Below are 12,500 nucleotides of genomic sequence, written 5' to 3' on the forward strand. Positions count from 1 at the left end.
GGGGGGTGGGGGGGGGGGGGGGGGGGGGGAGAGGGGAGAGGGGGGGGGGGGAGGGGGGGGAGGGGGGGGGGGGGAGGAGGGGTGGGGGGGGGGGAGAGGGGGGGGGGGGGGGTGGGGAGAGGGGAGGGGGGGGGGGGGGGGGGGGGGGGGGAGGGGGGGGGGAGGGGGGGGGGGGGAGAGGGGGGGGGGGGGAGGGGGGGAGGGGGGGGGGGGGGGGGGGGGAGGGGGGGGGGGGAGGGGAGGGGGGGGGGGGGGGGGCTGGGGAGGACAGTGGGGGGGGGGAGGGGAGAGAGGGGGGGGGGAGGGGGGGGGGGGAGGGGGAGGGGGGGGGGGGGAGGGGGGGGGGGAGGGGGAGAGTGGAGGGGGGAGGGGGGGGGGGGGGGGGGGGGGAGGGGGAGGGGTGGGGGGCTGGGGGAGGGTGAGGGGGGGGGGGGGGGGGGGGGTGGGGAGAGGAGGGGGGGGAGGGGGGGGGGGGGGGGGGAGGGGCGGGTGAGGAGGGGTGGGGTGGGAGGGGGAGGGGGGGGGAGGAGGGGGGGGGGGGGGAGGAGAGGCGGAGGGGGGGGGGGGGGGGGAGGGGGGGGGGGGGGGGGGGGAGGGGGGGGGGGGGGGGAGGGGGAGGGGGGGGGGGGGGGGGGGGGGGGGAGGGGGGGGGGGGGGGGGGGGGAGGGGGGGGGGGGGGGGGGGGGGGGGTGGGGGGGGGGGGGGGGGGGGGGGGGGGGGGGGGGGAGGGGGGAGGGGAGGGGGAGGGGGGGGGGGGGGGGGGGGGGGGGGGGGGGGGGTGGGGGGGGGGGGGGGGGGGGGGGGGGGGGGGGGGGGGGGGGGGGGGGGGGGGGGGGAGGGGGGGGGGGGGGGGGGGGGGGGGGGGGGGGGAGGGGGGGGGGGGGGGGGGGGGGGGGGGGGGGGGGGGGGGGGGGGGGGGGGGGGGGGGGGGGGGGGAGAGGGGGAGGGGGGGGGGGTGGGAGGGGGGGAGGGGGGGGGGGGGGGAGGGGGGGGGGAGGAGAGAGAGGGAGGGGGGGGGGGAGAGAGGAGAGGGGGGGGGGGGGGGGGAGGGAGGAGGAGAGAGGGAGGGGAGAGAGGGGGGGGGGGAGAGGTGGGAGGGGGGGGGGGGGAGGGGGAGGGGGGGGGGGGGGGGGGGGGGGAGAGAGGGGAAGGGGGGGGGGGGGAGAGAGAGGAGAGGAGAGGGGGGGGGGGGGGGAAGGGGAGGAGGGGGGAGGGGAAGAGGAGGAGAGAGGGGAGGGGGAGAGGGGGAGAGGGGGGTTGAGGGAGAGAGAGAGAGAGAGAGGGAGAGAGAGAGAAGAGGGGAGAGAGGGGGGAGAGAGGGAGGGAGGGAGGAGAGGGAGAGGGAGGGAGAGACGAGGGGGAGAGAGGGGAGAGGAGGGAGAGGGGAGAGAGCGTGAGAGAGAGGGGGGGAGTGGAGGGGGGGGGGGGGGGAGGAGGGGGGGAGAGAGTGGGGGGGAGAGGGAGTGGGGGAGGAGAGAGAGAGAGGGAGGGGGGAGAGGGGGGAGGGGGGGGAGGGAAGAGAGATGAGGGGAGAGGAGGAGGGGAGGAGAGGAGAGAGGGGGGGGGGGGGAGAGGAGAGAGGAGGGGAGGGGAGGAGAGGGGAGAGAGAGAGGGGAGAGGGGGAGAGGGGAGAGAAGAAGGGGAGAGAGGAGGGAGAGAAGGGGGGAGAGGAGAGGAGGGAGAGGGAGGAAGAGAGGGGAGAGGGAGGGAGAGAGGGAAGGGAGGAGGGAGAGAAGGAGAGGAGGAGAGGAGAGGAGAGAGGGTGAGGAGGGGAGTTAGGAGAGATGAGAGGGAGGAGGGGGGGAGGGGGGAGGAGAGAGGGGGGAAGGGAGGAGGTGGGATAGAGAGGGGAGGGGGAGAGAGGGGGAGAGGAAGGAAGGGAGGAGAGGGTGGGGGGAGAGGGAAGAGGGAGGAGGGGGAGAGGAGAGAGAAGAGAGAGAGAGAGGAGGTGGGAGGAGAAGAGGAGAGAGAGGGGGAGAGGGGAGGAGAGAGAGGGGAGAGTGAGGAGGGGAGGGAGAGAGGAGAGGGGAGAGAGGGAGGAGTAGAGAGGGAGAGAGGGAGAGAGAGAGGGGTGAGGAGAGTGGGAGAGAGAGAGGAGAGGGAGAGAGAAGAGAGAGAGGAGAGGAGGGAGGGAGAGTGAGAGAAGAGAGACGAGGAGAGAGTGAGGGAAGGAGAGGGGAGAGGAGAGAGATGAGAGAGAGTGATGAGAGAGGACGGAGAGGAAGGGTGAGGAGAAGAGAGGACGGGAGGGGGAGAGAGAGGGGAGGGAGAGAGTGGGGATGGGAAGAGAGGGAGAGAGGGGAGAGGGTGAGAGAGGAGAGAGGAGCGGAGAGAGGAGAGGAGAGGGAGAGGAGTGAAGAAGAGTGGGAGAGAGAGGCGAGAGGGAGAAGGGGGAAGAGAGGGGGGGAGTTGAGAGAGAGAGAGAGGAGAGAGGGAGAGGGAGGGGAGAGAAGAGGAGGGGGAGAGAGGGAGGAGGGAGGGGGGAGAGAGGAAGAGTTGGGGAGGAGGAGAGAGAGGAGGTGAGACATGGGGAGAGGAGAGAGAGAAGGGGAGGAGGAGGAGGGGAGGAGAAGGGGGAGAGAGAGGAGGGGGGAGGAGGGGGGAGAGGGGGGGAGCGAGGGAGAGAGGGAGGGAAAGGAGGGGGGAGGAGAGGAGGGGAGGGAGAGAGAGAGGGAGGGAGAGAGAGGGGGGGAGAGAGAGGGGAGGGAGGGGAGAGGAGGGGGAGAGGGAGAAGGGGAGAGGGGAAGGAGGAGAGAGATAGAGGAGAGGAGAGGATGAGGGGAGAGAGGAGAGGGGGGAGAGGAAAGAAGGAGGGGAGGGGAGAGGGGGAGGGGAGGGGGGAGGGGGGGAGGGGATGAGGGGAGAGGAGAGAGAGAGGAGGGAGGAAGAGAGGGAGGGAGGGAGAGGAGAGAGAGGAGGAGAGATAGGTGAGAGAGGGGAGAGAAGAGAGAGAGGGAGAGAGAGGAGGGAGGAGGGGGAGGAGAAGAGAGGGGGGAGGGGGGAGGGAGAGGGGAGGGAGAGAGGGGGAAAGAGAAGGGAGAGAGGAGAGAGAGGGGGGAGAGGAGAGATGAGAGAGAAGAGAGAGAGAGAGAGGAGACGGGGAGGGAGAGAAGAGGAGAGGAAGGGGGGAGGGGAGGTGAGGGGGAGATGGGGAGTGGAGGTGGGGAGTGGAAAGGGGAGGGGAGAGAGAGGTGAGAGGAGAAGAGAGAGAGGGAGAGAGAGAGTGAATGAGGAAGGAGGGAGAAGGAAGAGGGAGGGAGAGGAGAGGAGGAGAGAAGGAGAGGGAGGAAGAGGGAGAGGTTGGGGAGATGAGGAGAGAGGAAGGAGAGGGAGGGGGGAGAGAGAGGAGGAGGAGGAGGGGAGGGAGGGGGAGGGAGAGGGAGGAGAGGGGGAGGGAGAAAGGGAGAGGAGGAGTGAGAGAGAGGGAAAGAGAGGAGGGGAGGGGGTGGGAGGGGGGGAGAGAGAGGAGGTGAGAGGGAGGAGGAGGGGAGTGAGAGTGGGAGAGGGGAGGGAGAGACGAGAGAGAAGAGGAAGGGAGAGGAGAAGTGGATGAGGGAGAGGGAGGAAGAGGGGGGGAGAGGAGAGAGGAGGAGGGAGTGGGAGGAGAGGAGAGAGAGGAGAGGGGGGGGGAGGGAGAAGAGAGAGGGTGGGGAGAGAGAGAGGGGAGGGGAAGAGTGGAGAGGGGGGGGGAGAGAGGGAGGGGGGAGAGAGGGAGGGGGAGGGGTGAGAGGGAGAGAAGAAGAGAGAGTGGAGAGAGGTGGGGGAGAGGAGAGGAGGGGGGGGGAGGGGGAGGGAGGGGGAGGAGAGAGATGAGAGGGAGAGGGAGGGAGGAGGAGAGAGGAAGAGGAGAGAGAAAAGGGAGAGGAGAGGGAGGGTGAGAGAGTGAGGTACAGAGAATGAGAGAGGGAGGGGAGGGGGAAGGGGAGAGAAGGGGTGAGGGAGAAGGAGGAGGAAGAGGAAGAGGGAGGGAGAGAGGAGGGGAGGGGGAGAGGGGAGAGAGAGGGAGGGGGGAGAGAGGGACGAGGGGGGAGGAGGGAGGTTGGGGAGTGGAGAGGAGGGGAGAGAGGGAGGGGAGAGTGAGAGGGAGAGAAGGAGGGGAGACGAGAGGGAGTGGAGGAGAGAGAGAGGAGATGAGAGAGAGGAATAGAGAGGAGGGAGAGAGAATGAGGAGGGGGAGGGGGGGAGAGAGGAGTGGAGATAGATGGAGAGAAGGAGGGGGAGAGAGAGGAGGGAAGGAAGAAGAGATGAGGGAGAGGAGGAGAGAGAGAGATAGGAGAGGAGGGAAAGAGGGAGGAGGATGAGAGAGAAAGAGGAGGGAGAGGGGAGGGGAGAGAGGGAAGGAGAGGGAGAGGAGGAGAGAGAGAAGAGAGAAAGAGAGGAAAGGAAATAGGGAGAAGGGAGAGGAGGAAAGATGAGAGAGAGATAGAGAGAGACGGAGATGAGAGGACGAAGGGAGAGGGAGAGAGAGAGAGGGGAGAGAGAAAGGGTGAGAGAGAGAGGAGAGAGGGGAGAGAGGGAGAGAGGAGAGAGAGAGGAGAAGAGAGAGAGTGAGAGAGAGAAGTGGAGAGGAGAGAGGAGATAGAGAAGGAGAGAGAAGGAGAGAGGGGAGAGACGGAGAGGGAAATAGAAGGGGGAGGATAGATGGAAGAGAGAGGAGAGAGAAGAGAGACGGGAAGAGAAGAAAGAGGAGGAGGAGAGGAAGGAGAGAGGAGGAGGAGAGAAAGAGGAGTGAGGGGAGAGAGAGAGATGAGAGATAAGAGAGATGAGAGAAAGAAGAAAGGAGAGGATGAGAGAGGAGGAGAGGAGGAAGTGAGGGAGGAAGAGGAGAGAGAGAGGAGAGGAGGGAGAGGAGAGAGGAGAGAGAGAGGAGAGAAGAGGGAGGGAGAGAGGAAGAGAGAGGGGAGAGGGAGAGTAGAGAGAGGAGGGGAGAGGAAGTAGGAGAAGAGGAGAAAAAGAGGGAGGAGAAGGAGAGGAGAAAGTAAAAAGAAGGAGAAGGGATGAGAGGAGAGAGGAGAGGGAGAGAAAGAGAGATGAGGAGAACAGAGGAGGGATCGGAGGAGAACGAGAAGAGGGGGAGAGGGAGGAGAGAAAAGAGAGGAGAGGAGAGTTGAGAGATGAGATGGGAAGGGGGGAGATAAGGTGGGAGGGGAGGGGGAGAGTGAGAGTGGGAAAGAGTAGGAGAGGGGAGAGAGAGAAAAGAGAAGATGAGGGACGGGATAAGAGAGAGGAAGATAGAGATGAGCGAGAGAGAATAGACGATGGATAGAGAGAGAGAGGCGGAAGGGGAGAGAGAGAGGGAGGGAGAGGAGAGGGTGAGGAGAGTTGAGGAGGAGGGGGAACAGAGGAGATGGAGGAGAGGGGGAGGAGGAGAGGAAGAGAGGAGAGGGAGGGATGGGGGATGGGAGAGGGGAGAGAAAGGAGGAGAGAGGGGGGGGTGGGAAAGGGGAGAGGGGGGAGGGGGGGAAGGGGGAAGGCGAGAGGGGAGAGAGACAGTTGGAGAGAGGGTGTGGTGAGGGAGAGGAGAGGAGAAGAGAGAGAGGGAGGGAGAGAGGGTGAGAGAGGGGAGAGAGTGAGAGAGAGAGGAGAGAGAGAGAGGTGGGATGAGAGGGAGAAGAAGGGGAGGAGTGGATAGAGGGAGAGGGAGGAGAGAGAGAGAAGGGAGAGAGAGAGAAGAGAGAGGATTGGAGAGAGAGAGAGGAGAGATGGAGGAGAGGGAGGAGAGAGAGAGGAGAGAGGGGGGAGGGAGGAGAGAGAAGGAGAGGATGAGAGGAGAGGAGAGAGAGAGAGAGAGAGAGAGAGAAAGAGAGGAGGGGAGAAGGAGAGAGAGGAGAGAGAGGGAGGAATGAGGGTGGAGGAGAGGAGGAGAGAGAAAGAGAGAGAGGAGGAGAGAGAATGGGAGAGGAGAGAGGATATGAGAGGGAGAAGATAGTGGAGAGAGGGAGAGGAGATGAGAGAGGGGATAGGGGAGGGAGAGGGGAGAGAGAAGGAGATGAGGGGAGGGGGGGGAGGAGAAGAGAGAGGAGAGAGAGAGGGATAGAGAGAGAGGGGGAGAGAGAGAGAAGAGAAGAGAGAAGAGAAGAGAGGAGGGAATAGATGAGAAAGGAGCGGAGAGAGAGGAGAGTAGGGAGAGAGAGATGAGGAGGGAAGGAGAAGAGAGGAGAGAGGAGGGAGAGCGAGGTGAAGAGAGAGAGAGAGGAGAGAGAGGGTTGGAGAGAGAGGAGAGATACAGAGAGCGAGAGGAAGTGGGATGAAGGAGGAGTAGGAGAGAGAGAGAAGAGAGAAGTGGAGAGATAGGGTGGAGATCGAAAGGAAGAGAGAAAGAGAGTTGAAGAAGGTGAGAGAGATAGTTGGAGAGAGAGAAGAGGAAGAAGGAGAGGATGAAAGAGGAAGAGTGAGAAAGGGAGAGAGAGGAGACGAGAGGAGGTGAGAGAACAGAGGAGAGGAGGAAGAGAGAGGAGAGAGAGGAGAGTGATAGAAGAGGAGAGGAGAGACTGTTTGTGTAGAGATAGGGAGAGTGTTTTGGCGATGGGAGAGCGAGAGAGAGATGTGGAGAGGTGTATGGGGTGGAGGAGTGGAGTGGGAGAGAGTGTTGGCGTGTGAGGGAGGGGTGGTTCGTGAGTGGGTCTGGGGGCGGGTGTCTGCAGGGGGCGGGAGTTTGGGGTAGAACAGGAGAGGTGTAGACTGGGAACTGGGAGGGGGTGTGAGGGGGAGGTGGGTTGAACTGTGGTTGGTTCTGTGTTTGGGGGAGTGAGATCCGTAGGGTTACGATGGGGCTGAGTGGCTCGCTGGTTGATGTTGGGGGGTGGAGGGGTGAGCGATGGTGGAGTGAGAGAAGAGAAGAAGAGAGAGAAATGAGGAGAGGAGGAAGGGGAGGAGGCGAGAGGAGATAATGAGAGAGATTGAGAGGAGAGAGAGAGAGAGAGGAGGAGAGGTGGTATGGAGCGGAAGAGTGGGCGGAGAGGGAGGAGAGGAGAGTGATAGAGGAGGGAGGGAGTGGAGAGGGACAGGGTGACGAGAGGTGAGTGAGGGGAAAAGGGGAGAGGAGGGAGAATGGAGGAGAGGTGAGAGAGGAGAGAGTTAGAGGAGAGTGGAGGAGGGAGAGAGGAGAGCGAGGAGGAGAGAGAAGAGAGGAGCGAGAGGGAGGGAAGAGGAGGAGAGAGAGGGGAGGATGAAAGGGGGAATGAGAGAGGAGAAGGAGACGAGACTAAGAGATAGGAGAGATGAGGCGAGGAGGGAGAGGAGAAGGAGAGGAGGAGAACAAGAATAGGGGGAGAGAGGAGTGGGAGGGAGGAGAGGATGGAGATATGAAATAGAGAGGAGAGAAAAAGATAGGAGAGAACATGGCAAACAGAGAGAGATAAGAGAGTATGTGAGGAGAGAGAGAGAAAGAGATAGGACAAGAAATGAGAGAGAGACTCGAGGACATGGAGGAGCGCCATGGGTTTCAGAGTTACTAGAGGAAGAAGGAGAGGAGAGAGAGGGAGAGAAGAGAGAAATATAGAATGACAAAAAAGACCACAATTACACAAAACCATGGTGGGAACAAGAGAGACAGAAAGAATGACGATATAGAAGATATAAAAAATTTAGATATTGGAGATGGAAAATACATAGAGAGAGAGGACTAAATACTAAACCTCGAGGAGAGAAGAAAAGATATTCAATAGAGAAAGATATAAGAGTGGACAACTGACTTAGAATAGGGGGAGAGAGAGAAGGAGAACATGTGATTGAGGATGAAACTAGAATGGAGATAGGGATTTTAAACAGAAATCATAACTGAGAAAGACAGAGATCGAATAAATAATAAGGAGCTATGTCGATAATAACATGATCTCAAAGCGGGAGACCAATGAGGTCTCCGTAGGAGAAAAATTGTAGAGCGAGTAAAACATATGGAGATTTAAACGAGACAAATCTTACATAGACAAGACAAGATATAGAATAATATAGACAATATAGATAATCATTTTTATATATATAGGATAGGCGAGAGGTGAAAGGAAGATATATTATCCTGGGGAAAATCGAGAATTATATATTGTTACAAAATATAAAAAAATTAATAATATGAGGTGAGATTCTAGAGATGTAACAAATTAAATCGAGACTGAGAAAAAGGGTATAATATAAAAATAAAATATATATATAGTATATAAAGAGATGGAGATAATAATATAGACACAATTAATCTCATGGAGAAATCACCAAGGGGAAGAAACAATACACATAGTAGGAGAGAGGAGAGGAAGAGGGGAAATTACAAATATGAGGGAGGGAGAGGATAACTAGAAAAAAGGAAGGAATAAGATAGATTGTGATTAGGGGGAGAGGAAAAGAGAAAAAATATAGAGAGAGGAGAAAAAGGAGGGAGGAATAGAAAGATGGAGAAGGATTATTTGGAAGAGACGAGATTAGAGAGAAGACATAAAAGAGCGCAGGAGAGATAGATTGGATTAGAGAAGATGAATAGAGAGAAAATAAAAAGATAATAAAGAAAAATATATAAATAACAAATGAGAAGAATAGAAGACAGAGGACAAAAAAAACACATAAAGAGAACAAGAAGAGATACAAGAGAGAGAGAGAGAGAGAGAGAGATTAGACCAATTTCAGGCTTGTTAACCTGTCAGTACAATTATACCTCTCTACTTCCTGTACATGCCACTCATTCTCTCTCTCTCTCTCTTTCTGTGTCTCTCTCTCTCTCTCTCTCTCTCTTTCTCTCTCTCCTAGCCTACCCCACTCTCTCTCTCTCTCTCCCTCTCTCTATATCTCTCTATCTCTCTATCTCTGTCTCTTTCTCTCTTTCCTTGTTTCTTTCCCTTTTAATTTAAACAGGTGTAGATGTATAATTAACATAAAACACGCACACACACACACACACACACACACACACACACACACACACACACACACACACACACACACACACACACACACACACACACACACACACACACACACACACACACACACACACACACACACACACACACACACACACACACACACACACACACACAAACACACACATCAACAACTTGAATTAACATTGTTGTACTACTTACCTATTACTTAGCCTGCTGTTTTATTTGTCTATTTTTTGAATGCTTGTAACAACGTCTTCTGACTGTCATAGTATTATATTGTTATTATCTTGTAGGATGTATATTTTCAGCAGAAATGCTGCTATACCCAATAAACCGTAAATTATTATTATCATTATTACACACACACACACACACACACACACACACACACACACACACACACACACACACACACACACACACACACCACACCACACACACACACACACACACACACACAACACACACACACACACACGACACACACACACACACACACACACACACACACACACACACACACACACACACACACACACACACACACATTTTCATAGACTAGAATTTCCCTTCTGTATGATCTAATTTTAAGTTGAATTAAATCCTCCAACGCAAGAAAAAAAAAAAGCGAATGACATCCTCACAGGGACTGTGATAAATCTCATCAGCCCGAGTGGGTTGTTTTTGTGACATAGATGGATCTGACTCTCGAGCACCCGATCTTCGTATCTATGTCGCGTGTGGATAAGGTCGAGAAAGGCCCGTCCTAAGCCGCTCCTTATGGCGTCGCAATATGACAGCGGGGTAATAGATTGGAGTGTCAGTGCTACATACTTGGATCAGTAGAAATTAGTGATCTTCTGGACACTAACGTAGCATCTCAGAGCTTCCGTACTCTTTTAGTATTCTGTTTGTTCATATATTCATCTATACATTTTCTTATTCGAGTATTTACTCAATTATCTATTAAATGATTAAATATTTAATTATTCCATATGGTTACTAATTTTTTAACTGCTTGCTTACATATTTATCTATTCGTATATATATTCATTTGTTCAATTATCTATTTGTATCTATTCATTTGGATATCTATTATATTATTAATCATCCAATTATTTTGTATGACCATTTATCGTTTTGTTGTTTACTTACGTATTTATCTATTCGCTTATGTACTTGTTATTTTAACTACGTACATATTAACTAATCATTTAAATAATTACTCTACATATCTTTATTTATCCGTATATATTTTTTGTTTATATATTTATATTAGAACTAAAGACACTGTTACATCTACGCAACTCATGTGAGTTCGTTTGAGTGGAAATGACTTAGGTTACATTTTTATTTTTATTTTTCAAATCTCTAAATGTCGAACATGTCCGACAAGAAATAATGGTCTCAAACTGTCAGGAAATGGATTTAATTTGGAAGAGGGTGAAACAACCTCGCCAACCGTGTAGTTAATGAATGGAATAAACTTCCTGCAGAGGCAGTGCAATGTAGTTCAGTTCGAAGCTTTAAGATTCGTTTAGATAAACACCTAAGCAAGATGCTGTAATGACTGCCATTTATTCTATATTATTTGTTTATTTGTTTGTTATTGTTTGTCTGTTTATTATTGTTTGCATGATTTTAATTCATGATTAGTTATCTGTCAATTTATTACTATTTATTATTTATCTGTTTGTTTATTATTCAACTATACCTATGCATTTATTAATTTTATCTACTATTATTAATGTTATTATAATTTTCATTCATTTATTTACTTATCTTTATTATAATTTCTTTCGCATCCGACCTAGTTATGGACAAAAAGATCTTCTGTCGGTATGCTCCGCCTTTGTAATCCTTTGTAATCCTTTGTAACCACCTTTTGTTCATATATTGAGAAGCTGAATGACAAAAAACGAGAAATTATACCTATACGAATATTAGACACGCTGTTGAGATGATCTTATTTAAAGGAAGCCTATAATACTGTGAGCGAAGTCGTCTACTAGCTTTTCGGGTTCACAACATTTGAAATAGGACTAAGGTAGGACTCTAATCAAAGTTGGTTAGAGCCATGTTACTACGCTTACTATGTTTATTCTAGCTGCCGCGAAGTAATTTTATTCATCTATCCCAGTGTTTCTTAATCTGTTAAGCTTTGTGGACCCCTTACATCGATTCATATATCCAGGGGACTGCTTGATACGGGATTAGATAGGATGTAGTCATTTCACATTTGTATGTAAGAATTGTTAATAAAATGTCTTCTTTCCACAGGAATTTGTGTTTATTATCAGTGTTTTCATTGTACAAACATAATACAGAAATAAATAAAAGGAACCTTTGTATATTTACGAAACGAAAAAATAAAGTAAACCTCACTTGTTGACTTTCCAGTCTCGCTGAAGCCCTTGGTTGGTTTCCGTGGACCCTAGACTGTAGATGATAACTGGCGACCTCACGCACAGAATTCCGTTCTTTCGATCTAATGATCTCTTCCAAAAGATGTTAAGTTTCGATGGACAATGGGAAGATCAAGTTTCTTGGCTTTGTCTTTTCATGATGAGATGACGCGGCGTTACATCATTGTTAGGTTTCTTATCACCAAGAACGAGACAACAGGCAGAGCCTCACTGATTGTTTTGGTGATCCCATCGTGCCTGCGCGGTAGCCAAGTGGACACCGTGTCGAACTCATGAGATGAGGGAGTGGTCGTGAGTTCGATTCCCGGGACCCGCTGTAAGCTTTCTGCGTTGGTTCCCGACAGCTCTGACCATGCGGGGGGAGGCGACCTAACATCGGCTTGCCGCAACTGACAGGGTTAGTTCTAACAGGGGTTTTTCACTTCCCACCGTGTGGGAGTGGGAATGTGAAGTGAGTAGATTACATCGAAATAGCCTTTGATTCTCTCTCGCTAGCAGCGAAAAAAATACACGGGAGCGACGAGCGATTTCGCTCGGGAAAGTTCCAATGTCGCTCTCGCAAATCCAATAGCGGGAGCGATCCCCCAAAAAAAAAAAAAAAAAAAAAAAAAAAAAAAAAAAAAAAAAAAAAAATCGCTCCCGCGGCAAGATTCAACGTTTTTCATGCATTATCCATCATTTGGCAATCCCTGAATCCCATCACCATTGATGAAAGGATCAGAGCAAACACAACTTACCCGTGATCAATCATTGCATTATCAATCGATATCATAAACGCAACGCATCAATCAACTTTAATTTGTTGATGTACGTACATATGTGTACGCGGTATAGCTGCTAGAGTTCAATGGCTTACCTAGCCTAGCTTCGTATCAGCTGCATGCGCGCGTATACTAGTACATGTTGATTAGACTCTACACGACTATCGTGCTACATAATGTCGCTAGTTTTGAATTGCATGGTACCTGTATGCAGGGAAGTTCATTGGTTGCATGCAGCTAGCTGCCCAATCAACGCGCTGACTACATGTACAATGCACCATACCCAATACCACATCACCGCATGCATACGTACACTGTACATATGAAACTCGCTCCGATATGAGTAATGAGTTAGCCTTCCGATAGTTTGAAGGAAATCGAACCTGCAAAAACATGGCTCTGGAAGTATCAAAAATGGCTTTGGTAATTAAAGAAATGGC

The sequence above is a fragment of the Oratosquilla oratoria genome, chromosome 19, assembly GCF_046742065.1.
Source record: "Oratosquilla oratoria isolate Oo_2021 chromosome 19, ASM4674206v1, whole genome shotgun sequence".
Classification (NCBI taxonomy): domain Eukaryota; kingdom Metazoa; phylum Arthropoda; class Malacostraca; order Stomatopoda; family Squillidae; genus Oratosquilla; species Oratosquilla oratoria.